The sequence below is a fragment of the Thamnophis elegans genome, chromosome 3 (genome assembly GCF_009769535.1).
Source record: "Thamnophis elegans isolate rThaEle1 chromosome 3, rThaEle1.pri, whole genome shotgun sequence".
Taxonomy (NCBI): Eukaryota; Metazoa; Chordata; class Lepidosauria; order Squamata; family Colubridae; genus Thamnophis; species Thamnophis elegans.
In genome coordinates this window covers 3,502,331-3,530,166 of record NC_045543.1, presented here as the reverse complement: position 1 = coordinate 3,530,166, position 27,836 = coordinate 3,502,331, and positions in this window count along the sequence as shown.

The window sequence follows — 27,836 nt, the reverse complement described above, 5'->3', positions numbered from 1 at the left end:
ATGAGATTTCTTACAACAACCGGTTCTTCAAACTGCTTAGAAAGTTAACAACCGGTTCTCCCGAATAGGTGCGAATAGGCTGAATCATACTACTGGTTTCTCTGCTCCTGGAATTGGAACTATTTATTGGAACACAAGGTGGCTTTTTCCTAATTGTTCAGGCATCAGTTGTGGCCCAGTTCCCTGCATCTGTTCACAGCACCTTCAAACCTGGCTGTGATCCTACATCTTTTAGTTAAACCACCCTTCTCATATTGTATCTGTGAGTTTGCCCATGCGAAACTCTTGAATACTTTGATCAGTGGCTGCTTGTAGGGATGTGCCAGTATCTGGTTAAGTAAAAGATTTGATGCTTTCAGAAGAGTGGTTTAAACATAAGTCTACTTATTTGTACAATAGAAAACCACTGTTAGTGTAGTTGTTTATTATGAAAGATTCAAAGGACTAATGAAAAATGCAATAATAATGAAGGTACTCAACACGAATCAGACAGTTATTTGGTTCTGTAAAGAGTAAAGCTTGGGGAAAACAAGGCATGGAGCCACCAAACTCTGGAACAAAATGAAAATGTTGTGTGTGTGTGGGGGGGGATCACCTTGGAGAATGATTGTTACAAAAATGAGATGAGAACAGGATATTATACTAAAGTATAAAACATGTAGAGGGGAAAGGATCATTGCAAAGAATGTAGTGAGGCAGAATGAATGAGATGAAAAGAAAGAGGAAATAGAAAAATGTCATAACTGATGAGATACTCAAAAGGAGAAAGGGGGGAAATTTAGGGCAAAAGGCCATGTGTATGAAGCAGTGTATGAATACTGGAAACAAGGACAAAAAGATATAGACAGGTGTAGTAAATTGTACCGGGGCATACAATTAAATTTATTTCTATTCTATTTCTATTCTATTTCTATTTACCTAGGTTTCCTTTTCTTTTTTGTTATTCCAACTCTTTTAATCTGTTCTGCTTATTTCTTTTCTGCGTTTTACATAATACTGCTTGCTCTGAAAGGGAACAGCGCAGTGTCAACCTACATATGTATGATGAGGCTGCATTGTTACACAAAATAAGTTTGGCAGTAGTTTTAAGCACAAAAATAAGGGGGGAGGAGTATTCCACAGGCCATATGTGCAGAAAGCATCAAGTCAGCCTCATGGGCAAGCTCTACATTGGTACCCTGGTATTCATCGTTAATGAAGGAGTCCTTCGGGATTGGGCGGCATATAAATGTGGTTAATAAATAAATGGTTAATAAATGAGGTACCAAAAACATTGAGTACCAAACAGAGGTGGGTTTCTGCTGGTTCACCCCTGATCAGACAAGCCAGTAGTGGTGGCAGTGGGAGGCTCCACCCACCCGCCCGGATGCTTCTGCGCATGCACAGAAGTGTTGCACAAGTGCGCACAAGAAAACCAGTAGTAAAATAAATTGAAACCCACCACTGGTACAAAACAAAATTTTCCCATAAGAAGAGAGATAAAGTAGTGAGTCACAAGACAGCCAACTCCAACAAGTTCCAGCTTGTGTATTGGGTATCAAACAAACGATGAGTAGCAGGGCCAAATTTTCATGTCAAAATGTGTTGAGTACCAAATTTGATGAGTTTCAAAGCAGTTGAGTGCCAAGGTACCACTGTATTCATAATTTGTAATAATATCAGAAAATTGAACTCCTTGTGGTTGAACTGGCCTTGAAAAGAAACCCAAGTATTTTGGTTGATGTACTCATCAAAATCAGCTATGCTTATTTTCAAATCAAGTGATGACAAGGAGTCAGAAGGTCACTTACCTCTCTCTCCTCTCTCTCCACAAGCTAATAAACTCTTGCTTGTTCAACTGGGCAGGAAAAGAACATAGTTCTTTCTTTGGTCTTCCAGAAATCAAATGGTTTCTCCCAAAATAGAATAAAAGGTAAAGGTTCCCCTCGCACATATGTGCTGGTCATTCCCAATTCTAAGGGGTGGTGCTCATCTCTATTTCAAAGCTGAGGAGCCAGCACTGCCCAAAGACGTCTCCATGGTCATGTGGCCAGCATGACTAAACACCAAAGGCACACAGAATGCTATTACCTTCCCACCAAAGATGGTTTCTATTTTTCTACTTGCATTTTTACATACTTTCAAACTGCTAGGTTGGCAGAAGCTGGGACAAGTAATGGGAGCTCACTTCGTTATGTCGTGCTAGGGATTCAAAACACCGAACTGCCAACCTTTCTGATCGACAAGCTCAGCATCTTAGCCACTGGTCCCTCCAAAATAGAATATTCTGCCTCAAAATGCTGCTCAAGGATGGACAATAGAAAATGACAAGAATCAAGACACAGCGCCAGTGGAAATGATAAAACAGTATTTAGAGAAGGCAGAAATACCTAAGATTCCAGAAAAATTTAAAAAGGCACTAGAAGAGAGAATAACAATGATGGAAGCAATAAAAAGACAAAAAAAGGGAAAACACAAGGTCCAGATGGATTACCAGCAGAATAATACAAAACACTGCAAGATGTACTAAGCAACATCATGTTAGAAGTATTCAATGAGCTGTTATTGAAAGCAAAAATAACAGATTCTTGGTCAGAGGCTTATATAACTTTTATCCCAAATAAAGAAACAGACTTGCAACAAATAAAGAACAATAGACCAATTTCTTTATTAAACGTGGATTATAAAATCTTTGCATCGATAATGGTGGAAAGACTTAAAAGACTGTTAAGTGAATTTATACACTCAGATCAAAATGGTTTTTTACCCAAGTGACAAATTAGAGATAATATGCAAATTATATTGAATGTATTAGAATATTACAAAGCACATCCCGGGAAACAAATGGCATTGTTATTTTTGGATGCACAGAAAGCTTTCGATAATGTAAGTTGGCAATTTATGGTAATGCAACTGCAAATGATGGATTTTGGGGAGGGATTCATAACTATGGTTAAAACTATCTATAAAGAACAACAGGCTAAAGTGATAGTAAATGGAGATGTGACAGAAAAAGTGCTGATTAGGACTAGGCAAGGGTGTCCGCTATCTCCACTATTATTTATATTGACACTTTAAGTTTTGAACAGAAAGATAAGGCAAGATAAAGATATAAAAGGAATGAAAGTTAAAAAAAGAAGAGTATAAATTGCAAGCATTTACAGATGACTTGGTATTCATTATTGAAGCTCCAATAGAAACAGGTCCAAAGCTACTAGAACAAATAGAAGAGTATGGAGGAGTGGCAGGACTGAAAATTAATAAAGATAAAATAAAAATTTTAGTGAAAAACATAACAGAAAAACAGAAAAGAGAAATAATGGAGAAATTAGATATTCAAATAATAAAAAGAGTGAAATATTTGGGAATACAGTTGACTTTGAGATGCGTAACTATTAAGGAAGATAATTATACATTAAGAAATCAAATTGAAATGGATATAGAGAAAAGGAAAAACTTACAGCTATCACTAATGGGAAGAATAGCAGTAATTAAGATGTATATATTACCAAGAATATTATTTTTATTCCAAACAATACCGATAAAACTGGAAAAACGGTACTTCAAAAAACTAAATAAAATAATAAGAAAATATATTTGGCAAGGAAAGAAAGTGAGAATTAATATAAGAATGTTACAAGAGTCAAGGATTAGAGGTGGATTTGGTGTACCGAATTGAGAATTATATTATCAAGCAGCAACTCTAACGTGGATAAAAGAATGGATATTATTAATGCACGGTTATTAAGAAATGCACGGTTATTATATGTAACACATTTTTGTGGTATGGGAAAAATAGAATACATGGTTATTTTCAGAGACACTATGTAAGAAAGGTTTTATACGCAATATGGGAAAAAGTAAAAGAAAAGCACTACATGGAAGTATCAATTTGGCTTTTTAATGGTGGAAGCTTGACACATCTGAATATTAATTGTACAAAAAAAGTTATTAGGTACAAAGATATACTAACAGCACAGGAAGAACTAAAACAGAAGAAAGAATTAGAAGAACAAGGGAATGATATAGGATGGTTTAAACAAATGCAAATACAAACACGATATGAGAAAGATGTTAAAGAGTATAGTTTTAATATGTAAGATTCAGAATTAGACCGGATACTCATGGGAATGGATGAAAAATGATTTAAAAATTGTATAGTTATTTACTTAGAATAAATTTAGAAAAAGAAGAAGTTAAAGAATCAATGATAAGATGGGCAAAAAACTTTGGATATACAATAGAACAAGAAAAATGGCAACAACTATGGGAAAGGAACTATAAATTGACAATGGCAACAGCATTCAAAGAGAATTTATATAAAATGTTTTATAGATGGCACATGACATCTGAAAGATTAGCAAAAACTTTTAAGGATAAATCAGCTAAATGTTGGAAATGTCACCAATTGCCAGGAACATATTATCATATGTGGTGGACATGTAGGGATGCAAAAGGCTATTGGGTTAAAATACAAACATGGTTAGAGAAAATGATATGTAGGATTTAAGCCAAAGCTATTCTTATTGGGTATTCTACCAGAGAACTATAGTAAAGAAGATTCATATTTGATTGTACAAATAATAACAGCAGCTAGAATTGTATTGGCACAAAATTGGAAAGCAGACAAAATCCCATCGGAAGAGGAGGTAATAAAGAAGGTATTAGACTGTGCAGAAATGAACAGGTTGACATTAAGAATAAAGGACAAAGAGGAATCAGAGTACTACAGGACATGGGGGCGATTTTATGAGTGGCTTGAAAAAAGATATAAATAGGAAGAAAAAGGAACAAAACATGAAATAAATATCTCAGACGACACATGATTAAATTAGAGGGAAGAAAAATAAGAAAATATGAAAATGTAAATATACAGGTGGAAAAATGATATGAATTGACAAATGTTAAATAGCAACTATAAGAATGTATATTTAAGAATGAATTTGAAAGTAAAAATTAAAAAAACTTTTTTACAAAAAAAAAAGAAAATAACATGAATCACAGTTTGTTTATTTTCTTTTATGATGAAAACGATCTTTCTCAGTGTTTGAGAATGTTATCATAAATATCATCCCCACTTAATGATCCTCAGTAGGGATCTTTTAATGATGACTTAATTACCTTGACTAGAGAGAAGGCCAGGTGAAAACAATTACCGAAACTCATGCAAGGATCTGCTTCACCATGGGCCAGGCCATGAGCCTCTATAACCAAGCATTCGCCATCTAGGTTGTCAGATGCCTTCTAATGCTTGAAGTTGTTTTTCTACCCAGTTTCCCTGAAAATAAGACCTCCCCTGATAATAAGCCCAATCGGGGTTTTGAGCACATGCACTAATATAAGCCCTCCCTTGAAAATAATGTGACCCGACAAATGCGCGCTAGTCAAATGCGCGCCGACAAAACCGTGGCGACAAAACCACAACATCAAATGCGTGATTAGGGTTAGGGTTAGGGTTAGGGTAGATGGGTTAGGGTGGATTGGTTATAAGGTTGTTTTCGCGTCCCAGTATGTTGTTTGTTGATGGCGTGCGATTTTGACGTCGCGGTTTTGTCGGTGCGGTTTTGTTGGCGCGCATTTGACTAGCGTGCATTTGTCAGTGAACCAAAAATAAGCCCTCCCTGAAAATATTACAACACAGCAGCAGCTATGAGGTGACCATGCTTGCCACCTCCTGTACCTCAGAAATAATAAGACCTCCCTGAAAATAAGGCCAAGGGCTTATTTCGAGGGGCAAAAGAAAATAAGACCCTGTCTTATTTTCAGGGAAACACGGTACTATTATGTTGACTTACATGATATGACATGGATCATATATCAGGGGCCGGGTTTTCAAGTAGTAAGTCACTGTTTGGACTTGTTATACAGATACTCCTTGACTTATGATCATATTTCAGCCTAGAGTTATACTTGTAAGTCATGCCATTGTTAAGATGGGTCATCATGTGACTGATCCAATTTGATGACTCTTCTTTTTTGCAGCAACTATTCAACAAATGCTGTGGTTGTGAGGCAAGCGCCTTGTCCACAATGGCCATTTTTTTGCCAGAAACTACAACTAAACTCCGGTTTCCGGCAAAAAGAGTTATAAATCGCAGTGAGATGACCCAAATGGCCATAAATGCAGGATGATTGCTAAGGGCCCAAGATGTAATCATGTGACCATGGAGCACTTTGATCACTTTGAATCCAGTTTGTGCTGAGATATATATTTAGTGTAGGAGGAACGATGGTGATCTGATGGTGATCAGATGAGCAATTGTTAATGTTTTCTCTGACAGTTATCAGTTGCCTTCGGAGTTGGACATCAGTGGGGCAGAAGAACAGCTGGAGCCTGTTCCCAGTGTGCACCTGCGCAGAGGTGCCAGGAGAAGGGAACAGTTAAGAAACAAGGGCTGACTCAGGAGTAAAGGCACAGGTGGACGGTGAATGGCCCCACCCATAGGGAATAAAGAGGAGCAAAAGGAGAGAGGAGTTTGCAGGAGACCATTAGTTCAATTCATTAGGGTGAAGATCTGTTCCTGACTTTTTGCCAAGTATTGTCTGCTACAGAGTGGTGTTTGGAAGATATCGACCTGGCAGCTCTCCAAGCCTGATAAAGGTCAGTAATTGTGAACTATCTTGAAAGACTGTGGGCCGGGACTTTGCTGGAGAGGAATTAACTTTAAACTAAATAAAAGGGTTTTTATCGGGACGAGGAGTCGGCTTTGTGCTTTTGGGAAACCTAGGTCAGAACAACTATCAACCACAAATTTATCATGGTTCTAATAAAACTCTACAAATGACAGCCTTACTGTATATTCTGCCCTTCTTGGTTGCTATACAGACTAGAGATAGATCCTTTCTCATTTTTCTCTTGATTAGATCTCTCCTGGATTCTCTTTAAATGCTTTAGCTGTGATGGAAGGAAAACATGTCAGAAGAATTCCATCAGATATGGATTCTTAATGTTGTTTACCCTGGAAAGAAGGAGGAGGCATTCCATCCGCATTCGCCTGATTATGTATCCTTTAAAATTATATTTCGTATTTATATCTCCAGTGTACAAACTCAATACTATTCTCAAGCAGCTGCTGTAAGCAGAATCCCTTTCTGTGAATTGAAGATTGATGGTAGTGGTTGATGGCTGGTGACAAGTAAGTAAATAATTTTTTCTAAGAACTGGCTGAATTGTAGGATTTTCCCAAACCAAATGCAGATCTTCTCTGTATATTTCTGCAGAATTTTCATTGTGAAAGCATCCTTGCACTGTTTTATCTACCTCCATTTCCTCCCCATTTGCAGGGAAACATTCAAGGGGTGGAGCTTATTTAGAATATCTAAACAAGGCAGAAATTTATTACAATAATCTATCTATCCATCTATCTATCTATCTATCTATCTATCTATCTATCTATCTATCTATCTATCTATCTATCTATCTATCTATATTTATATCTATCTATCTATCTATCTATCTATCTATCTATCTATCTATCTATCTATCTATCTATATTTATTTCTATCCATCCATCCATCCATCCATCCATCCATCCATCCATCCATCCATCCATCCATGAATTTATCTGTATCAAATTATCTGTATCTGTCTGTCTATCTTCTATCGCCCTCCCTCCCTCCCTTCCTCCCTCCCTCCCTCCCTCGCTCTCTCTCTCTCTCATCTATATAGATTTCTCTGTATCTCTCTCTCTCTCTCTCTCTCTATCTATCTATCTATCTATCTATCTATCTATCTATCTTCATCTATCTATCTGCATCATTTATCTCTATCTATCTGTCTGTCTATCTGTCTATCTGCTTGTCTGTCTGTCTTGTGTCCATCCATCCATCCATCCATCCATCCATCCATCCATCCATCCATCCATCCATCCATCCATCCATCCATCCATCCATCTATCTATCTATCTATCTATCTATCTATCTATCTATCTATCTAGATTTATATCTATCTATCTATCTATCTATCTATCTATCTATCTATCTATCTAGATTTATATCTATCTATCTATCTATCTATCTATCTATCTATCTATCTAGATTTATATCTATCTATCTATCTATCTATCTATCTATCTATCTATCTATCTATCTATCTATCTATCTATCTATCTATCTATCTATCTAGATTTATATCTATCTATCTATCTATCTATCTATCTATCTATCTATCTATCTATCTATCTATCTATCTATCTATCTATCTAGATTTATATCTATCTATCTAGATTTATATCTATCTATCTATCTATCTATCTATCTATCTATCTATCTATCTATCTATCTATCTATCTATCTATCTTTCTTTATCTCTATTTATCCATCCATCCATCTATTTATCTATCTATCTCTCTCATCTATATAGATTTATCTGTATCTATCTATCTAAGAGCCGAGGTGGCACAGTGGGTAGAGTGCAGTACTGCAGGCCACTTCAGCTGACTGCTAGTTCAGCAGTTCAGTGGTTCAAATCTCACCGGCTCAGGGTTGACTCAGCCTTCCATCCTTCCGAGGTGGGTAAAATGAGGACCCAGATTGTTGTTGGGGGCAATATGCTGACTCTGTAAACCGCTTAGAGAGGCCTGAAAGGCCTATGAAGCGGTATATAAGTCTAACTGCTATTGCTATTGCTATTGCTATTGCTATTGCTATTGCTATCTATCTATCTATCTATCTATCTATCTATCTATCTATCTATCTATCTATCTATCTATCTGCATCAATTTATCTGTATCTATCTGTCTATCTACTTACTGACACACACACACCCCTCTCTCTTCTTCTCTCATCACATTTATATGGCTTTCTATCTATACAAGATGACTCAACAATTAATCGTAAAATGAATCATAGCTGTGGCCTTGGTGCATTCATAATTGTTTGAAAAATTTCCCAACAATCACAAAAGCCTTGTTCATCAGTTGTGAGACCGAAGCATGTAAACATGTAAAAGAATTCACATTTGTGGGGTCATCCTTGTAGTTCCTCTTCTGCAAATCTTTAGTTTTAGGTTTAGTTTTACAAATATACTTCATTTTCTTTTGTGAGAATACTGTTATTTAGATAGCACTGGGTGCCTGGACAGCCCTATAGCATTGGTCCATGGCCTCCTTAAGGTAAGAAATATCTTGGCATCCCCTTTCCATCCGCAAATAAGCCTCCAATCTACTGCATCTATTTTGCTGAAATGTTTCCTCTCCAGCAAGGTTAGCAAATATGTCTTCACTTCAAGTTAAGCAGTGTCAATTTAGCCTATAACAGTGGATTTACGATAACTTAAAAATCGCCACAGATCCTAACAAATCTGATCCCTTTTAACAAACGTGGCTCGTGAGTTATAACCAATGTTTCCCTCACTTTCCTTCTGCTCCTCTTCAACATGCAGAATTGGAAGTGTGTTGCAAAATTTCCAGGTACTTTCCTGTTAATTCTGTTTTGCTTTTGATGTTCTTGAGTGCGCCATTGTCCACCACCATTTGCAGCTTATTCTCTGTGGTCTCCATGGACAACAAGCTTAGTCTCCAGGTTGTTGATAGAACTCAACAGCAAATAGGAGGCCAGAATGATGATGCTCCACCTGTTTTCCCAATGCATATCAAATGTGCTCTTGATTGCAGTTTAGTGAGAATAAATATTTTCTCCAGCATGAATTTTGATTACATTTGTGGTGGCTTTAGTTGAACATCTCTGAAATGCTCAGATTCACACTATGATATCCAACTGCATTGATATGGATTTTTATCACTTTTGATATGAATAATGTTGCTGGTTTATTTCTTTTTCTACCCTATATTTTTCCAGATAAACCCACTCTGTTTCACATTCATTCTCAACTTCTTCACCAGTAGCCTATGGTATTGCTCTTCATTTAAAATAAAGGCTTGGTTGGTAGCCTTTAGTGGATTTCCAATATATTCCATGTTGTTGCATTCTCTGCAGAGTCCTCCTTTAAATCTGCATTGAGCTAGTATCTATGCACTTCTGTCACAATGACAGCACAGTTCATTTTGACTTGGTAGTGAGTTTCTATATTATTACAAACTAAATCTCATTTGCTTCTGCTTCTGACTGAAGCTCTAAAACTGGTTGTTAAATTATTTGAATCCCACCACTGCATCAGGGTGATGGTTGCGTTCAATGTGTCTAAAATCCAGAAGGCAGTTGTTTCAAGCCATTCAAGACGCAGGAGAACATGATTCCAGCTGGTTTGACAGATAAAATGGAAGACAGGAACATGGTGTTTAGCAAAACATAGAGAAGTCATCAATAAGAGCTGAGGTGGCGCAGTGGTTAGAGTGCAGTGCTGCAGGCCACTTCAGCTGACTGCTAACTGCAGTTCGGCGGTTCAAATCTCACCGGCTCAGGGTTGACTCAGCCTTCCATCCTTCCGAGGTGGGTAAAATGAGGACCCGGATTGTTGGGGGTGATATGCTGACTCTGTAAACTGCTTAGAGAGGGCTGAAAGCCCTATGAAGCGGTATATAAGTCTAACTGCTATTGCTATTGCTATTGCTATCAACATTTGCAGACCAGCAGACAAAGAAATAGGTATAATTTGGTTTCTCTTTGACTGCTCGGCCTTTCATCACCCTAGAGCAAAAGGCACCCAGCATATTTGTATCTACAACTTACTTCACACAGAGGGGTTGTTATGGCAGCAAAAAGCAGTGATGCCAACCTCCCCCATGTTAATTAATGTACAACCGTGTGTGAAGTAGCTCTCAGCAAACTAATTCTTTAAAATTCTTGAGAGCAATTGGGGAGGGGAGGGAGGAACAAAGCATCCCCCCCCAAAAAAAGGAAACAGGTGCTGGGCAGATCAAAGAGCAGAGGAAGAGCTCTTTAGCAGGTTTGCTAATGGAAAGATAATGGCTTTTATAAGGACAAGGAGAAGGGGGGAATGAAATGACAGGCCTAAGGGTGAATTAAAAGAAGAGAAGAGTCCTTGTAAAATGAAGCCATAAAACAAATCCATTAGCTGTAAACACTGGATAATAATAATCCTGTAAATGGTACTCCACTTCCATTTTGAGCATCATGGTGGGTGAAAGGTGGCAGCCTGCCACAGACAAATAGACTGCGCGTTATTTTTGCAAACGGCCTTGGAGTAGTCTCGCAAACATACTGGCAGCTGTATTTAAAAGGAGCTTCTAGAGAGGGAGGGAGGGAGGAAGATTACTCCTTGTATTATGTCTTGAGTGTCTCTGAATTCAAGACTTCACATGAATGCGGGAGTGTAGTGGTTCCTATGTTCAGCCTCGGATCTCTCTGTCATAGAGGGAGGTGTGCACCACTCATTTAAAGTTCGTGCAAAGGAGAGGGAGCAGGAAATAGGAATCACCCACTTTTCCGAATTCCTCACTTTTGACTGAAATAGAACATAGGTGTTCTGTTAATTTAGCATCCTCCCTTAGCTGTTGTAAATAAACTTGTCTTTGTCCCTCTCTCATGCCTCACTAATAGTCTTAATACCTTAATACCAGTCTAACAGAGAAGAATACTTCCTAACCCTCCCTGAAAAAACAGAACTCATTTCTACTGTACTCTGGAGATGAATGAATGAATGAATGAATGAATGAATGAATGAATGAATGAATGAATGAATGTGTAGAGGACGACATAGAAGGAGGTAGCTGGATGGAGTGACTGAAGCAGTCCATTTAACCTCTCCGGGGGATGGTAGAGGACAGGAAGGCCTGGAGGGACATTGTCCATGGGGTTGCGATGGGTCAGGTACAACTCAGGGGTGGGTTTCGACCGGTTCGCACCGGTCCCTGCGATCCGGTTGGTCGCCGAACCCGGAAGTAAGTAACTTCCGGGAACGGCGAAGCCCCCCCCCCGTGCCCACGCGCGCCTGCACACCCGCGCCCGCTCCTTACCCGGTTTTTACGAATTCTGTGCTTTCCACACATGCGCAGAACGCATACAGCGCCTGTGCGATCCTCCAGGAGCAGCTGGAGCATCGCGCAGATGCTAGTATGCATGCGCGCACCGCGTGCGTGCACGCGCGTGCTGTGTGCGTGTGCGAGGACGCCGCGTGCGTGCGCGAGGACGCCGCCAGCCTCGTTCCAACCGAACCGGTTGGAATGGGGCGAGAAACCCACCCCTGGTACAACTTCATAACTAACAACTATCTATCTATCTATCTATCTATCTATCTATCTATCTATCTATCTATCTATCTATCTATCTATCTATCATCTATCTATCATCTTTCTATTCTATTCTATTCTATTCTGTCTGTCTGTCTGTCTGTCTATCTATCTATCATCTATCTATCTATCTATCTATCTAGCTATCTATCATCTTTCTATTCTATTCTATTCTGTCTGTCTGTCTGTCTGTCTGTCTATCTATCATCTATCTATCTATCTATCTATCTATCTATCTATCTATCTATCCTAGCTAGCTATTTATCCTAAAATTTGGCAGCAAGCCACTCCCACAAAGGAGGCCACACCCACAGAGTAGATTCGAACAATTTTTGAAACCCACCACTGGATAGAATCCTATAACATCTAGGATCCTCCCAATCTCTATTAGTCCCCTTTTTCCATACAACCATGCTGTAAAGACCGAAAACTTGCATTAAATATGGAAGGACAACATTATATTGTAAGCCTGTACCTACTCTGCTGCCTTCCGAAACACAACACCTGCCCTACTCTTGCCCCAAAGGACATCCCTCTCTGAAAAAGAAGCATCATGTATCTTAAAATATTACCCAAAACTTTGTGCAATTCTCAGGAACAATGAATTGCTAAAAGTAGGGGGTCCCCCACTTCTTAAAATAGGTTTTTGATGTCAGAACCTGCTGAATGCCACCTCTGATATCAACAATCCAAGGATTGCGAGGTCACCCTTCGACCTAGGTGGCTCCCCAGCAAAACTTACCAATCTGGACTCTTGACTGCATTGTCCTGCTTTCCTTCCAGAGCTGGTCCATCGGTTCAGACATCTCTCTGAGTTCCCAATTTTAGTCACCCTAATCAGGGAAACCATTTTGAAGCAGCTGCAGTTTTAAAAAGTTAACACGGGTTTAATAATTAAAGGGCATGGAAGAACTCAATTCCTTGTCTCACGCCAAACCAGGAAAGCAATAAAATCTTGGCTCGCTCCACCTGCATGCCTCTGTTCCCTCCATTTCCATCATCCTGACAATCCCAGCCTCTCCGGGTTTTGCCACTCTGGGTGGCCAAATGGTACATACGGCTCTTAGTCGCCAGATGTGATTACCATAGTTTAAAAGTAGAATGAAAGTTACTCTAGGCACAACAGCTGATTTGAATATATACCCACCAATCCTGACATTGATCTGTAATGTACTTAGCAATAGCAGTTAGACTTATATACCGCTTTCAGCCCTCTCTAAGTGGTTTACAGAGTCAGCATATTGCCCCCAACAACAATCCGGGTCCTCATTTCACCCACCTCGGAAGGATGGAAGGCTGAGTCAACCCTGAGCCGGTGAGATTTGAACAGCCGAACTGCAGAACTGCAGTCAGCTGAAGTAGCCTGCAGTGCTGCATTTAACCACTGCGCCACCTCGGCTCTACTTACTTACGGTTCCCTTCATGGTTGACTAATATTCATTTATACATGTAAAGAGCAAATGGATATCCTTGATTTTCAGGCTATAGCTTCAAACAGATTGCCATTAGGTATTCATTATTATAGTTGGTTGCATAGTTGGTTGTGCAGTTAGCCAGATGTTCAGATGAATTTGGCATTTCTGTCCACCTATTGAGTCCTTCCCAAGGATCGAAGGAGGAGGAGGAAGATTTCATTGTTCTGTAGTAATTCTAACTAACCAGAGTTCAGATAAGTCTCATTTGCAAGATCATACTCTATGTCAGTGTTTCTCAACCTTGGCAACTTGAAGATGTCTGGACTTCAAGTCCCAGAATTCCCCAGCCAGCGAATGCTGGCTGGGGAATTCTGGGAGTTGAAGTCCAGACATCTTCAAGTTGCCAAGGTTGAGAAACACTGCTCTATATGTTTAAAATCACATAGGAGGAAGAATGGAGATAAACTTGATGGCCATTTAAGAAAAGTCATACAGAGTCCCACCTGCTTGCTGAAGATGTTACTCCTCAGATGGAAAGTTCTTGGATTCCATTGACAAACATGAAAGGGTTACCAGAGCAAATAAAACAATTTTTTCCCACTTATGACGGTATAACTGTAACTTAGTTGCTTGTATCCTTACGATTTATATTGATTGTTTCCTAATATGATTTGATTGCTTAGTTTAGTTTAGTTTAGTTTAGTTTATTTGTCTTGTATGCCGCCCACTCCCGGAGGACTCCGGGCGGCTCACAATAGGCAAGGGAAGGGGGATAAATAGACAAAGACAACACTTTAAAAAAGGATGCAACATTCACAATTTCCGTGGGCTGGATGTTTCACAAGCCCCCCAGCCTGCTGGAGCAGCCAGGACTTGGTGGCTTTGCGGAAGGCCAGGAGGGTAGTAAGGGTCCGGATCTCCATGGGGAGGTCATTCCAGAGGGCTGGAGCTGCAACAGAGAAGGCTCTCCCCCGGGGAGTCGCCAGCCGACATTGGCTGGCAGATGGAATCCGGAGAAGACCTAACCTGTGAGATCTGATCGGTCTGAGGGAGATAATCGGCAGGAGGCGGTCTCTCAGGTACCCAGGTCCGATGCCATGTAGGGCTTTATAGGTAATGACCAGCACCTTGAAGCGGGTCCGGAGACTAATGGGTAGCCAGTGCAGCTCACAGAGGATAGGTGTGACGTGGGTGTACCTAGGTGCACCCACAATCGCTCGCGCGGCTGCATTCTGGACTAACTGAAGTCTTTGAACACTCTTGAAGGGCAGCCCCATGTAGAGCGTGTTACAGTAGTAGCTTATTTGTACCCTATGACTATCGTTAAGGGTTGTACCTTATGATTCATTACAAATGTATCTTTTCTTTTATGTACACTGAGACCATATGCACCAAAGACAAATTCCTTGTGTGTCTAAATCATGAGGGGGTCTCTTGGTGCTCTCTCTGGAGCTTGCTTGTTTTCTTGCAGATGTTTCATTACCCAAACTAGGTAACATGATGATGATGATGATGATGATGATGATGATGATGATGATGATACAGATGAAGATGATACCTAGTTCGGATAATAAAACATCTGCAAGAACCAAGCTCAGAGAGCACCAAGGACCCTTCATTTCATCTCTGAGATACAAATATTCTCCTTTATTGATATCAAATCATCCAGTGATGCCCCAACTTTTGACTTTCTAGTTTCTTATTGAACTTGTTTATTATAGGCTGAAAAAGGCCATGCTCAGTGGCACCACATTTTATTTATTATCTCAATAATTCAGTGACTGCACAAAGTTAAAACAAAAAGTCTATGATTTTGGGGAGATCCATAATTACACAGGGAATAAATGGAAATTGGGAAGGTTAAGCCCATATATAAATACTTTTCAATATATTTCCACCAAAAGTGAGGTTTTTTAAAAAAATAATAATAATTTCACTTTGAATAAGGGGTAGTGTAATATTGTGTTTATTTCTGGAAACATTTATAAATAAATTTAAACTACTGGGAACCTTAAAACAAGGCATTTTTTTAAAAAAAGCATTAATACAATAACATCTGAATATGGTTTCATTATTCTTTTGGTTTGAATTTCTGTTTGAGTATGTTTTGGAAAATGAAACTCTGCCATGACAACAGCCCCCAAGAAGGGAATTTATCAGGCACTTTTATGGGTGGGACATAGTGGGCAGATTATGAGTTTTCAATACACAAAAAAGTTCCTCTTTCTTCCAAGTTGCTCCACTTAAGTGCACCTTTGCATCGGCTTCATTACATTGCCCCCATGTCTTGCAGCTTGATCAATAATAATAAATATCTTTTATTTGCTTTATTGATATACATTTATAAACATTTTTATAGCTCATCCTCTCATCGTGAAAAATCACAAAAGCATTCATTGTAGTAAAAGTGAAGAGAAATTCATCTGGCATAGAGTTGACCTTTGCAACTTCCCTTAATTAATGAAATGTTGATAAGATTTCCCCCCTCTCTATTCAAGTTATTAATGAATTACTGGACCTAAGATTGAACTGATATATTAATTTCTTCAGCCTTGGACTTCTGCCCTAAAACCCTATCCTCATGGAAATCACTTTCTTTTTATCCAAGACAGTGGAGTAAAAGTGTGTGTGTGTGTGTGTGTGTGTGTGTGTGTGTTTGTGCATGCACAGAAGCATCCAGGTAGATGGGCGGAGCCTCCTGCCACCAACCCACCTCTGATATATATAAAACTCGATTATTTTTTAAAACTTTAATTGAGAGGGAAATATCCATCTCTACTGAAGGGAATTGGTTTAGAAAAGAAAGGGAAGAGAAATTGTACAACTCCTTCTTAGTTAAGAAAGTTGTTTTTGTTTGTTTCGATGGTGTCCTTCTCTCAAATATTCCAATCAATGCTGAATGATTCTTATTTCAACCATTTAGATCTTATTTGAACCAATTTCAGTTTGTTTGTTTTTTGAAACCAATAGTCCATATATCCGATACCTTGAATAATAATGCAAATACATTTCTATTTTGAGAACCAACACAAGTCAAGGAAAGTTAAGCTGGGCTCCAAGGAAGCAATGATATACTCTTTGCCTTTGGATTTTCACTTTTTAAACTCTGAGAGTGGGGTGGAAAAGGGAGGGGAGAGACATTTTCATCTGTGACTACTTTAAAACCAAATCAGTTCAATTGCGCCACAGAGACTTCATTCTTCTCAAACAGAAAGATCTGTGAAACAGTTTGCAATTTTCCCTTGTACAATTCAACGATACTCCGGAGGTTTCACATCCCTCTAAGATTGTTTCTGAAGCTCATTATCTCCCCGTTTAGTGCAGAGTTCTGGCCAACTGTCAGATGGCTGTGGAGGCTGCTACTAATGAACTGAAAATGTCCAGGGATTAAACGATGCCCAAGGTTGCCATCCTAAACATGTTTACTTGGAAGCGCATGACACTGAAGTCGGTGAAGCTCTGTTGTGTCAGATGGTGTACCAAGACAATGGATGGGTAGGATCTTTTAAAGATACAATTCTCGATAAGTGACAGCAGTATGTTTACTAAAATTGTGCACATTTTGTCGGTAATTAAAAAGTGCTTCACATCTCATATATGCGCTACTTATCTTGAATTCATGAAAGCAAAGGGTCCTTTTCCCAGCTTTCAAATGAATTTGGAAACAGGGACAGCAGATACATCTGTTGGAAGAGTTAAAGCAACTCCGAAGACTTCCCTGAGTGGCACAGGGTGCTGGGCTCCTGTTCATGTTCGTGCAAGAACTGATGCGGTTCTTCTTACAAAGCATGCACAACCCTAATATTTACCTTTAACTGTTCAATTATAATGAAGTATAATATGAGAAAGGGTACCTTTCGTCAGCAGTTGCATTTTGTTTATTTACTTGTTTGTTTGATATTTAATCCCATCTTTATTACTTCATTAATAACTCAAGGTGGCAATAATTCCCCTTCCTCCTCCTATTTTCTCTACCACAGCAATCCTATGAGGTGGGCTGGGCTGAAGGAGAGCGATTGGCCCAAAATTATCCAGCCAGCTTTCGTGCCTTAGGTGGGACTAGAATTCACCATCTCCTGCCAGCTTTCATGCTTTAGGGAGGACTAGAACTCCCTGTCTCCTGGTTTCTAGGCCGGCATACCTTCACCAGTACAATAAAAGGCCTCTTTCTTCAAATCTTCCCCAGCCACTTTCTCCAAACCTCTCTTCAAACCGTACTCCTAACCTTTTCCAAACGACTTTCCAGAATTTTGTTTTTAAACTTACGTATATCTTCCCCTCTGTGCAAAAGTTCAACTTGGCTCATAGCAGTGGTGGGATTCAAATAATTTAACAACCGGTTCTCTGCCCTGATGACCGTCTGGGTAGGTGGGGATCAGTGGTCATGTGACTGGGTGGGCGTGGCCAACTCAACGTCACTCAGGTCGATGGGCGTTTCGCCTTACCTGTTACAATGTAACAAGGGTTAACTGGAGAGGCAGTTTCTGGAAGCAATAAAGATTAAGCTAGAAACAACACCAGAATGTTTCCTTCCTGCCTTCCTTACAGGATTAGCTCTGTAAAGTGGAAAGAAACAAAATGAGATTTCTTCCAACAACCGGTTCTCCGAACTGCTTAGAAAGTTAAGAACCAGTTATCCCGAATAAGTGCGAACTGGCTGAATCCCACCACTGGCTCATAGCTAAACCAAATGAATGCAAGCAGCCTGAATTCATCTGATGCTAGGCAAAAAAAACCCACTTCTTTATCTCTTGTCTGGCTCTTTAGGCAGTCTTGCTTCGCTGAAGGAATGGGTCCGTTGTGTGTGTGTAGTTTGGATCGTGCCATGTCTCCTCTCACTCACATGAGGAAAAATGACAAGACCAAGGACAAAATTCCTCTGAAAGGGCTTTTAATAAGTATTAAAGTTTGTACACAAGGAGCAAAAAAAACCCCAACGGATTCAACTCACTCCCCCACCTCAAAAGGGTGGTTTAACGGCATGGGCTTGTTTGTTCTGCTTCTTGAAATTAAATCCTTGCAGAGTTTTGGAGCCGAGTACATCAACCAGGCAAATGGCTTCTATTATTTTATTTTTTTCCTTCTTCTTTTTGCACCAGCTGAGTTCATGCTTCCGAAACAACTTTGACAACCAGGCTAAACTCTTCGCTCTGAACATTCAGACGCACTTGGAAAGAGTAAAGGGCAACATTGTGATGCCTTTTTTTTCGTTTTTAAACTTTGCTGCACAAAAAACCTCTCCTCCCCCTCGTCCTCCTCCTCCTCTCCCTTTCCAGGGCCAGTTGTGGCCTCGCAGCTTGTGTGAGAGAGCAGGAGGCAGCCTGTACTTTTTAAGAGGAAGAGTAACAAGGGCAGCTTGTGTTTACCGCAATATCTTCCACACCACAGAATGTGAGGTGTTGAATATGGAAATGAGAGCTATGCCGAGGCATGATATTAATAGAGAGTGAGAATTCCATGTTCAAACTGGATGAGGATCTCTTCATCCCCCCCCTTTTTTTTAATGCTCAGGGCATTTTGCCTTCCCTGTACATGATACCTTCGCAGTCTGCTAGCTTCTGAATTTCAACAAAGTTTTGAAAGCCGGGTTTCTATATCCGTATCCCGTTTCTTGACAGCCTCCAAATGGGATTCCTCTGTAAAAAGTATTGGGCAGAAATCCTGCCTGCAAGAAAATACATCTATTTTGGACAGAGCGCTAAGCAGAAATGCTTTGTTCATTATTAAGGGAATATTCTGCCACCACTCGGGGAAAATTACCAGAGAGGGTAATGCTTTTCATGGAAGAATAAACTCACATTCTGTTTTAGGGTGCTGGGATGAGTTATTAGCACCCCTTTAAAGGAAGGGTTACATTTTGACCAAGTAGCATAGCCTTTATTGTCATTATTTATCATGTATACAACGAAATTGGTTAAACTATTTATTTACTGGTTGACTTGAGAATTATTTATATTATACCATATAGCAATAACAATAGGAGTTAGACTTATATATCGCTTCATAGGGCTTTCAGCCCTCTCTAAGCGGTTTACAGAGTCAGCATATCGCCCCCACAGTCTGGGTCCTCATTTCACCCACCTCGGAAGGATGGAAGGCTGAGTCAACCTTGAGCTGGTGAGATTAGAACCGCTGAACTGCAGATAACAGTCAGCTGAAGTGGCCTGCAGTACTGCACCCCAACCACTGTGCCACCTTGCAGGTTATAATTACAATACAGGATATCTTATATCATATCAGGTATTCCTCACTTAGCAATTTAGACCAGCAAATCATCCATTAAATTATGTAGGAACTATGTAGGAATGTAGGAATTATGTAGATCTACTTCCTCAGCAAGCAAAGATACCTGTGGTGCAATTCAGTTTTTTTTTTACTGCCAGTTCTGTGGGCGTGGCTTGGTAGCCATGGAATGGCTTGGTGGGTATGGCAGGGGAAGGATACTATAAAATCTCCATTCCTTCCCCATTCAAGGGGAAGATTACTGCAAAATCCCCATTTCCTCCCGATCAGCTGGGACTCGGGAGGCAGAGAATAGATGGGGGCGGGGCCAGTCAGAGGTGGCATTTACCGGTTCTCCGAACTACTCAAATTTTCCAGTTCCGGTTCTCCAGAACTGGTCAGAACCTGCTGAATGCCACCTCTGACAACATATATACACACATCTATAAATACACACACACACACACACACACACACACACATACATACACACACATGTTTGCATGTGGGCATGTGTATTTGCTTGCTGATTATGTTGGCCTCCATTTTACAGGATTCCAGAAAATGTTCTTAAAAATCATGCTGTTTTTATCAAGGGATTACCTTTATTGCTACCATTTAAATAGTCTAATTACTCAAATGAGGCAAAATGTACATTGGGCAGCATTACAATATCTAAATACTGAAGTCGTAATTATGCCTTAGATTTTGCTATGATGTGTATATCTTCTTATAGAGCCGAGGTGGTGCAGTGGTTAGAGTGCAGTACTGCAGGCCTCTTCAGCTGACTACTAGCTGCAGTTCGACTCTTCAAATCTTACTGGCTCAGGGTTGACTCATCCTCCCATCCTTCCGCGGTGGGTGAAATGAGGACCCAGACTGTGGGGGTGATATGCTGACTCTGTAAACCACTTAGAGAGGGCTGAAAGCCCTATGAAGCGGTATATAAGTCTAACTGCTATTGCTATTGCTATAAAGTTTCTGCTCAGTTCCTATAAACCAGAAAGCTGAAGTCGATGCATTTCAGAAGCTGGTATTAATCCAACAAATTCCATCATCTATCGCTACTAATCTAAAATATTTGAATCTTGTGACCTTCTAGTATGAATTCAGAATTTGCAGATGGCCTTCTTTGTGAATGGGGCCTTTCAGCTGAAATTCTGCATAGGGCAAATAAACAATGATAAATCGCTTGCTCCTCAAAATGTGCGAATCGGATTGCTTTTCTCTTGCTGCCTTATCAGCAATGTGAGAATGATCCCAGGTCAAACAGGTTTTATTGTAACTTTCTATTGGCAGAAAAGAAGGGAAAAAATGATTTCTTATACTGCAAAGTTCCTGGGAACAATAGCCTACTTTCCTGGTACACTAAACTTACCAAACTTATCACGAATGATGTTACCTAGTTTGGGTAATGAAATGTTTGCAAGAAAACAACCAACTCTGAACATCAAGAACCCCTCGCACTAAACTTAAATAATATCCACGAAGAGCCGAGGTGGCGCAGTGGTTAGGGTGCAGTACTGCAGCCACTTCAGCTGACTGCTAGTTCTGCAGCTCGGCGGTTCAAATCTCATCGGCTCAGGGTTGACTCCTTCCGAGGTGGGTGAAATGAGGACCCAGACTGTGGGGGCGATATGCTGACTCTATAAACCGCTTAGAGAGGGCTGAAAGCCCTATGAAGCGGTATATAAGTCTAACTGCTATTGCTAACTGCTATAGATTATGAGTGAGCCTACTGTTTGCAAATTGTGATGTAAATCAAAATCATAGTTTAGGAGGCATAAGAACATGTACAGTAGGCATGCATGTATGTATGTACGTATTTATCTGCTCTAGCCTATAAAGAAGAAGAAAATATGGTTATTTCTGAGAAACTGTCCTACCCACCCCATCCCTCTCAGGAATCTCCATGGGGTCCATTCATTATGCCAAGTAAATGCAAAACAGGCCTCCCTGAAGTTCTGGAAACTGGCCTGTTTCTGGCTTCTGGAAGGCCTCCAGAACTCAGGGGAAGCCATTTTCGACCTCCTGGAGGCTCGAGGAAAGCCTCCAGAGCCTGAAGGTGGCAAAAAACGGGCCTCCTGTAAGTTCCAGAAGTCCGGAAATGGGCCTGTTTCTGGCCTCTGGAGCCTGGGGGGAGGCCATTTTCGCCCTCCCAAAGGCTCAAGGAAAGCCTCCGGAGCATGGAGAGAGCAAAAATGCACACCCCCGCTGTGGTGCAGGAAGCCACGCCCACCCCACATTTTCAATCCCACCACCCATGGCCACCTACCCATGGCCACGCCCACCCATGGCCACACCCACCCCACTTTTTCAATCCCACCCCTGCCAAAGCTATAACTACATTAGACATGCTACAAGAAGAAGGCTGATACACTTGCAATAACTGTGGTTCCTTGATGAAATTAGCCAACACCGTTCTGGAAATGAACAAAACAGAAAAATTAATATGTAATGGCTCATCAGTAAATTGAAATCAATCTTATTATCGTATTTTGAATTCTTACTGTATGCTTTATTTTCAGACTCACGGCAGTTTACAGATGATTTCCCGTAGCTGTACAAGATGGCATGTGCCTTCAAAACATTCCCTAGCACAGCTGTCTCCAATACAGTGTTTCCACCCAGGGGTTCAACCTTGGGTGGGATTCAGCTGGTACAGACAAGTTCGTGTGAACCGGTTGTTCCGGCAATCAGCTGGCCTCGCTCACCCGCCCCTGCTCTGTTCTGTCCTATATGACCTTTGTCTGAAGCCCAGCTGATCGTTGAGGCAGAGCAGATTGCCATGTCTCAGCTGTTTTACTCACTGGGGCTGCAGGAAAAGGTAAGATTTAGGGCTGATTTCAAATGTAATGTGGGCGCACACAGTGCGCCTTTGGCATGCAAAGCGCACACAAAGCGAACTAGTTGTTATACTGGTTGAATCCCACCACTGGGTTCAACTTTTTAAACAACTTAAAGAGCCGAGGTGGCGCAGTGGTTAAATGCAGCACTGCAGGCTACTTCAGCTGACTGCAGTTCTGCAGTTCGGCTGTTCAAATCTCACCGGCTCAGGGTTGACTCAGCCTTCCATCCTTCTGAGGTGGGTGAAATGAGGACCCGGATTGTTGTTGGGGGCAATATGCTGACTCTGTAAACCGCTTAGAGAGGGTTGAAAGCCCTATGAAGCGGTATATAAGTCTAACTGCTATTGCTATTGCTATTCTGTTTTCATAATTCATATCCAGCAACATTTTAGGCACTGAAGATTACAAGAACGTAGTCCAAGACATCTGGAAGGAGTCAGCTTGGAGAAGGCTTTCATTCAGAACCTGAAGGCCAATATCAGAACTGGATTTAAGAAAGGTAAGACAAATTCATTCATGATCAGTTGATGTGGAATATCTGCAAATACATCAAGATTGGTGTAGTCTCCTATTTAGACCACAGTCTTTTATTTTACAGAAACTGGAGCTCAACTGTTGCATAACAAATTTTCCACTCTGTCCTATCTGTATGTTTCTATTCAATTATGCTGTTTCCTTGAGTCACAAAAGGGGAACAAGGATCAGATTTTATTATCTTATTCATTTTGTGAACTATTCCTACTAGAAGTGTTCTATTGATCTCCACATTACCAGCTTTTCAGTATGAGGTAAAGACTAATTACTTCTCCTGAACTAGCAATTAGGAGTTTTACCCTGCAATTTTTTAATTGCTGCTTTTTTGTGATCTTATATCACTAATGTTTAATACTAACGTTAAACACTGAACATTTTTAAAGAAATGTTATCCTTCTTTAAAGCTTCCAGTGAAAGGTGATATTTTAAAATTGCAGCCAGTCTTTGTTATCAGAAAACCTTGTGAGGGGAGAAGGGGAAGAATATAAAGGGAACAACGCTTTGTATGTTCTACTAAATGTTATGCCTCTTGACCTTTAATGTTAACACAATTTCTTTGAGAGCAAAGTCCACCAAACTCAATAGGACTTGCATGGTCTCTTTAGACATACTGGAATAGCATACTATTCCAGAATAGCAAGAGCAATAGCAGTTAGACTTATATACCGCTTCATAGGGTTTTCAGCCCTCTCTAAGCGGTTTACAGAGTCAGCATATCGCCCCCACAGTCTGGATCCTCATTTCACCCACCTCGGAAGGATGGAAGGCTGAGTCAACCTTGAGCCGGTGAGATTAGAACCGCTGAACTGCAGATAACAGTCAGCTGAAGTGGCCTGCAGTATTGCACCCTAACCACTGCGCCACCTCAGCTCTTCTAATATTGGAAGGGTAGTTGGAAATAGAGAAATCAAGGGTTAGTTGACTCAGAGACAAAATCATAATTGGATGTAGCCTCTTTCCTAGCAAATAAACTTTTATGTTGTTTACAGTGGATAATGAGTTTAATGAATACATGATGAATATTCAGGTCACCTGAACACACAAGGTACGTGGTAATACAACTACATGCTAGGGTAGACTGTGGAAAAGACAAGAAGAAGGTCAAAGTAGGACTTTTGGATAAATGTGCCAAGCATTAGGACATAAATACTCAGAATTGGGAACTGGCCAAGAACAGATAGACGGTTCCCTCAAATTGTTTCCTAAAACTGTAATAATATTTCATGACAAGATTGATGAAAACCAGCTGATCAGAGTCCAATACATTTTTGCTACAAAATGAGAAACAAAGAGAAGCTCTGTGTATATGTCTGTGTAAGTTGGGGAACCAAGTGTGTGTGTGTGTGTCGTATGTACGTATGTATGTACCGTATTTTTCAGAGTATAAGACGCACCTTTTTTCCTCAAAAAAGAGGCTGAAAATCTGGGTGCGTCTTATACATCGAATACAGCATTTTTTGCCTCCTGAAGCCCTGCCCCTTCACCAAAATGGCCATGCATAGCCTTATGAAGGCTTTCAGAGAGCTCCTAGGGGCTGGGGAGGGCAGAAATGAGCAAAAAATGGGTCGTGTTTTTCCCCTCCACCCAGCCCCCAACAGCACAAGCCTCCATAAGGCTATGCATGCAATTTTTTTGACAAAAAGGGCCCGTTTTTGTGAAAAATGGGCCGTTTTTTGCTCTTGTGCCCCCCAGGAGCATTCTGCAAGCCCCCCACCAAAGCTATTCATGCCTCTTTTTTTAAAAAAAAAACAGGCCCGTTTTTGTGAAAAATGGGCCGTTTTTGGGAGGTTTGCAGAGTGAATTTTTTTTTTCCTTTTGGAAAGCTCTTTAACTGATTGATGAGAATTACATTGATCAAGTGCTGTGCCAGCAGAAACAAAGTCTTAGGTGCTGCAGATTGTCAGAGATTTCCTTCTCCAGCACATGGATAAATACAACTGGAAACATCTATCTACCTACCTACTCTCTCTCTCTCTCTCTCTCCCTACCTACCTACTGTATTTCTCTCTCTCTATTTCTCTCTCTCTATCCCTCTATCTACCTACCTTCCTATCTCTATCTCCCTCTTTCCCTCTACCTACCTACCTACCTACCTACTCTCTCTCTCTCTCCCTACCTATCTACTGTATTTCTCTCTCTCTCTATTTCTCTCTCTCTATCCCTCTATCTACATACCTACCTACTCTCTCTCTCTCTCTCCCTACCTCTCTACTGTATTTCTCTCTCTTTCTCTCCCTCTCTATCCCTCTATCTACCTACCTACTTTTTAAAATTTGCCTCTTCAAAACCTTGGTGCGTCTTATACTCCGAAAAATACGGGTATGCATGTATAATCTGTAAGAACTTCACTGTTCTACTTTGTTCTTCCCTGATACTTCTCACTATTTGGGAAAGTTGGGAAAACAACTTTCTAAAGTCAAGGAGCTTCAAGACAACTTTTGGTAATTACCTGATTATCAGTTTAGATAACCTCTCTCCTTGCATTAGTTCGGGAAAGGGTGTTGATTAGTGATGTGTACCTTTAATTAAGCGTGCTGCAACTAGGAAATATCTTAAAGGGGCAACTGATCCGGCTTTGACTCAATAAACCTTTGCAATTGTTTTACCTTGTGCTGCTTCTTTAAAAAAATTGTGTCTATACAGGACAAAGATCTTGAGTGGGGAGGAAGTAAGTCTTCCATGTTGTATTATTGTTCTAACAAATTAATTTTAGTGAAGCAATATACCTGGGGAAGCAAAACCATTCTCATTATTTTAACCATGGATTTCTAAAGCCTTTTTCCCCTTGAGTTTAGTTCACATCTGGCATTCCTGCATCATACCTCTACTCTAAGGTTTCAAAGTTCTTCACTAGTATCTCTTCAGACACATAAAAGTAAATTGAGAGTATTGACTATTGACCATCTGCGTCACTGTGGTGTGTGATTTAGAGGCCGCGTAAGTGACACACTTCTTTGGGGACAAGTACGTAAACTTACTTGCAGGACAAACAATTCACAGTGGATGGAATGACAGCAATATTTGTGAAGATAAAAGTGCATGTAACCAAATCCCATGGATATCAGTAGGAGGGGCTATGATAATTAGCTCCATTGATGTCATGATTGCATTGTGTCGAGGGAAACAGAAGAGCTTTGATAGTTTTTGCACGTCTTTCAGTGAAAGAAAATCTGTACGCCTGGTGTTTTATTGTAACCTAGTTATTTACCATTTTAAGATCCATTTCATCCTGGATTTAGGCCTCATTTTGGATTAGAAACTGCCACGGTGGCCCAGCTGACCTCTAATGAAATAAGTACAACCTTTTAATTCTGTTAGGCTTCACATCGAACAGTGTCTACTTTTGTGGATACTAGCTATGATTTCTTTCTGAATTGGATAAATGGGGAATTGAAGATATTGCTATGCAGAGCTATACGTCTACCTCAGCGGTGATTTCCAGAGGGCAATGCTGAGGAAATTCTGCTCAATCTCTTTGAAATTATGTTTCAGGGTTCAGCAGGGATCCATCTCAGTGAACTTTAGTATCTACAGAAAACTTGCAGTGTGAAGTGGTTCAGATTCCCAAACTTGGCAACTTGAAGATGCATTCGCTGGCTGGGGAATTCTGGGAGTTGAAGTCTGGACATCTTCAAGTTGCCAAGTTTGGGAAACACTGGCCTAAGGAACCATCGGTAGACCAATAAATGAGCAAAAATAAGCTCTTTTTCTCATTTTCATAAAATCCAGGAGACCCTATGGACAACTATGAATCAGTGCTTAGATGCTCCAGTGGACTAGTTGAAGTCTGGTAACTTAGTTCATACAAAATAAAGGTACTGCTAGAACACGGGTGTTAAACGCATATCATCATGGCGGCATCACGTGACATATTGGGACTTTTTTCCCCTTTGCTAAACCCGGTGTGGCCTCGCCGGCATATGACCTCCATAGGTTCAGTTTACCAAGATGATTATTCAAAGATTTATATTGATACATCCCTAGGCATGATTGTAAAATGGTTAACAGGGATTGGATGATTTCAAATATTTTGTATATGTAAACCTGATCTTCTTTTCTGCCTTCATCGAGTGATAGGTCCCATAACGTGCTTTTATCAAGATTTCTGCCATCTGTGCTATATCCATGGGTCAATCTATCTCTTTGTGTATAAAGAGGTGGCATAAAATCTACTCCTATTTGCTGGCTCCCTGTTTTGAGTCATATTGCACCACCAGCTCTACGAAGGCAGGAAGCCTTAGTGAAGGAGTAGAAGAAAATTATGAGAAACCCACTTCTTCCTGCGCACACCAATCTTCCCCGTCTATCAATTGGCAGGCTTAAATCCAGGAAGCCCTCTCTGGCACTCGTTCAACAGCTGTCTAACAACTTAGATATCAACACACAGTGGAAAGCCAAATGGGCTGCTGAATGCCCAGATACAGGCAGTTATGTAGATGACCCTATACAAAAGGTCCCAGGTTTTGACCTTCCTCGCCAGCATTGGTCAAATCTGAACAGAATCCATACCAAACATGGTGTCTGCCAGGACTCATTGTTTAAGTGCGTGACCCGACAAATGCGCGCATGACAAAAGCCTGCCGACAAAACTGCAGCGAGAAAAGCGTGACATCAAAATCGCGCCCACAAAAGCACGATTAGGGTTAAGGTAAGGGTTAGGGTTAGGTTCAGGGTTAGATTTAGGGTTA